The sequence below is a fragment of the Dipteris shenzhenensis genome, chromosome 3 (genome assembly GCF_047967505.1).
Source record: "Dipteris shenzhenensis isolate YYH24624 ecotype China chromosome 3, Dip_SZ_1.0, whole genome shotgun sequence".
Lineage (NCBI taxonomy): Eukaryota > Viridiplantae > Streptophyta > Polypodiopsida > Gleicheniales > Dipteridaceae > Dipteris > Dipteris shenzhenensis.
Window position 1 is genome coordinate 675,684 of NC_141598.1, and position 4,528 is coordinate 680,211.

The following is a 4,528-nucleotide window of genomic DNA, read 5'->3' on the forward strand; positions in this document are numbered from 1 at the left end:
TAGATTTTAGCTAAAAGAAGAAGCCTCACCAAGGCAGGCTCGACAAAAGAGCAAAACAAGTGAGTAAGAGAGTTGTAGGATGAGTTAGGGTTATCCCTCCCTTAAAAAGGTGAGTTGTATATAAGGGAAGACCTTTGACTTAATCTTCATTGTTGGTTTTGCATCAAGGAATACAAGTTCAAGCTTTCTTCCTCCCATTTTCTTTGGACTTGTATCTTCATTTGTATGCTCGTTGTGATTGCCAAGACTATGTCCCCTTCCCCATTCACCATGATCATGATCTCCTCTCCCTCTCCCCCTTCTTCCTCCTCGTTCTTTTCTTGTGGAATTGCATCGGCGACAATCCGAGGACCGCGAGAGTGACACTTGTGGCCGTCCCACACTGCATTATTCTCCACAAGGGTAGCTTGGAGGTGAGCTCTCCATCGGTGCATCCATATGATCCCCACATATATATGTCAATCCAACAAAGATGATCATGGTCAAAGTACAAGAAACTAGCCTCCAAGAACCCCAACGTGAAGTACAATTTCCTGCGCTTTCATTTTCGTCCCCAAACAACCACATCCGGCTTGGTCCACCAAATGATCCTCGTCAATGAGAAATATGTCGCAACTAAAAATCTCTTAAATGTTTGTAATAGGTGTGGGCCACTAGGCATTATATGAGAGATTGTACCAAATGTACACATATATTAGGATGCAACAAGATTCGAAGAGCAACCATGTTGAAGAGACACAAGGGCACGCATAGGAATTTGGGAAAGAGGGGATGATCAAGGAGGGGCAGCCAGCAGAGCAAGAATCAAGGAAAGAGGATATGATTAAGGAGGATGGATTGAGAGAGAATATGAAATAGGACAGTGGGGAGTCACATATGTATCGGTAGAAAGGTTTTTGAAAATTTTACATATAGAGTAGTTAGAAAGAAGAGGTAAAGATAGGCCTATGAGAGTTTTTTGTAATTGCTTGATTGGAGTATTCTTTCCCCAAATCTTTTGATTGATTAATAAATATGATCAGGTTTATGGGTAGTAAGATAGATAAGAGCTTTGACATGGTGGGGGGATGAAGAACGACTCAAGTGGTTCTTTGACACATACAACCACGAAGCAGAGCACCAAAAATACATTCATCTCTACTTGGAAAAGGGAGGAGAATAAGGGAATCATTGCAAATGCCATCGATTATGCAAGTGAAGAATGTATCCCTTGTATCACTTTCACAATTGTTCCATGCATGGAAAAGAAGTTATCCAATGCCATATTCCTCCCATTCCACCACTTACAAGTTTTTGATATGAAAGGAAGCAAAGATGGATGATGCCCCCGACTTGTTTGATCTCAATGAGCACCAAGAAGCTGCCCTCTACCCTTTCGCTATCCAATCCGACCCTCTCCTCCCCTACTCCTACAGCCGTCCCCGATTATTATTAGTCGACACCATCCCTACTGCTCATGCACAGCAGCAATTCCATGATGTCTTGAATCACTTTGCCGTCATCGCCTGCAAACTGGTTTAGGGTTTTGCAAAGAGAAAAAGATATGGTGCAAGAGGACAGTCCTGGCATATTGATCTCGATAATGGAAAAGCTAGACCTTTGCTCCAACAAACCACCATTCTGCTAGCTGAATGAGAATACAAGGAGGACACCCATGAGATCCACATGTCACTGAAATCTTGGCATTGACCAGTGACCCAAAGCCTTCCTTGAAAAGGTAGCAGAATGTACCTATAGATCTTGTAATTATGCTAGATAATCGACACAATCCTAAGGTGACTAGCCTAAGGTGACCAACCATCTAAAGGTTAGCTAGGTCAGGCATCAACCGACCTCACTACAAGGGCTATATAATGATAGCCCGCATAATCCTTCATCATCACACTCACTATGCCCTCAATATCCACCCCAGCTTATAGCCCTTGTTCTCTATTGTTATCATTATGCCAGCGAAGCTATCAATACTAGATTGCACTGACCGAATGACCAACCAATTCAGTACGAGTGGTTAGCAAACTCCAAAACACAATTACAAACAATCAACCAAACAACAATGCACATGTGATTTGTAGAGCATGTGATACCAAATCCACACAATAATGCATAAACCATAGTGACTAGTACACCAATCATAGAGGTCCTATGGCAGAAGTAACATCAGCAACCAATACCTCGGGTGAGACATATGGTTTCACCAAGCGACCATCTAGATACTCTAGCGCATTTGTCCAAAGGGAGTGGAGCTGCTACCTCCCTATTGAGCATTAGGCAATGCTCCAAACAACCATCGCTCTGCTGAGCCTGAAGAGCCCTAATTGAAGTTAGCTCCACTACCTGTAGGTAAAGTTGCAACACCTGAGTGTATCCTGCTAGTACACTCCTCCTTCCATCATGGGAAACTTTACCAACTGACATAGAATGCCAACTCTCTATAGGAATTCATCTTTGGTCACGAATGTACGTCTTCATGACCTCAAAGATGACCATGCTCCATAAAGAATCCATCCCAGAGAATTAGGTGCACATGTCACACTTGACTCCCATATGTCACTAGTTCTAGGGGCACTATTCCCTATGAACTCTCTTGGTGCGGCCACAGACACTACGTTAGCCCACACACAAGACCAAATAACCAGCAAGGCATCCAATCCTTTCACACCATATTGACCACCGACTCAGAGCTACGACTACCAAATCCTCTCACACAATCTGACTTGCATCCATCCTGCTATCACACGTGAGCCCACACTCTGTGAACTTCCAACACAAAGAATGGAACTATAAGGACCAAGTGCATAGGATAGGCCTATAGTCTTACCTGACAATCACTCTGCCAATGTGTGCTAAGAATCAGCCCACAAACACAGTTTCCAGCTAGCACACTACCCGGAAACATGCTCAAAATAGATCCCTCGGCTCAAGGAGCCTGACCAAAGATTATCCTTTCTCTTTTTCAACCATGGCCTTAAAAGCCTTGAAGTGGCTGAACACTTCACTTTTGTGCTTCATAAAGTAAACCCACATTTTCCTATTGTGGTCATCAATAAAGCTCACATAGTAGTGGCATCCACCAATAGAAGCGGCTTTGCTTGTCCACACATATGAGTGGATCACTTCCAAAGCTCTTTTGCTCACCTCAGCATTTTGGGCAATGCATGTCTGGCCTACTTGCCCATTTGGCACGCTTCACATACCTTTTGCATTCCATCAACGCTGAATTTAGGCAAACCTGCAATAATTTTTTTCATTTGCATAGATTTCAGCCTTTGTATATTCATGTGCCCAATGCGTTTGTGCCATATCTCAATCTCTGCAATGACGCCTCTACCACAGGCATATCTACATCCAAGGTAAACATTCTGCCATTTCTGTTTCCTTTGCCACCAAGCGGCACTGATTTTTCAAGTCCTCACAAAGCATCCATTGGGATTAAATCTAACTTGCAGGCCTTGCTCAACCATCTGGCCAACTGAAACCAGGTTCTTGGTGATATTTGAAACATGAAGTACATCTGCCAAGAACTTCATTTTGCCATCTTACATACCCAGTAGCACTTTACCATCCTGTGTAATTGGATGCACAATATCATCACCTATTTCAATATAACCTGGCTTATTCAAATTTTTGGCATCACGAAACCACTCACCATGATTGGTCATGTGGTTAGAATCATTTCTGTCATCAACATGCCCACTTGATGATGCATAGTTGCTTTGCTACAACTTTCCAATTTTTGTCACTTTGCTTTTTATAGCAGGTCTTTTGCTTGGTCCAAGTTTTCCATAATAATAGCATTCTGTGTTGCTATCTACTTGATGGTTCCTTTGCCATGAACCACAGCCTCTTTGGCTCCCCCTTCCTCTAGAACTACCATGTCCTCCTCCATAGGACTGGTTTTCATGTTGTAGTTGGTTTTGATTTCCTGAGTGGCCTCTACCCCTACCTCTACCTGTATTCAATTAGAAGGAAGACTCTCGAGAAGTTGATGTGGTTGAACAACCATTCCTTTGCTCTTCACTCAACAAGAGAGCAATATGTTCCTAAAAATTGAGAAATGTTTCACGGACTCAAATGGATGTCCGAAACTGTGCATAATCCTTCCCAAGACCATTCAAGGTCACGAACACCAAGTCGTCGTCATCAACCCGTGCTCCGATTGAGCCAAGAGAATCTACAAGACCTTTCACCTTCAAGGAATACTCATTTATATTCAATTTTTTCCTTTGCACATTATGCAACTCCTTCTTAAGCTGCATCTTTCATGCATTGATATTTGTGCTATACATATTCACAATGTATCCCATGCCTCCTTAGGTATCTCTACACCTTGTATATGCATAATCGTGGAGTCTAAAACACTAATAGACAACCAATACAAGCATTTCCTTGCTTTTTCATGCCATTCTTTAAAGGCCTTTAACTCAGCAGTAGTGGGAGCAGCAACCAAGACTGGTTATGCATTTTCACCACCACTGATGTACTCCCACACTCCATTTCCCATAAGGAAGTTTGTTATCATGAACTTCCA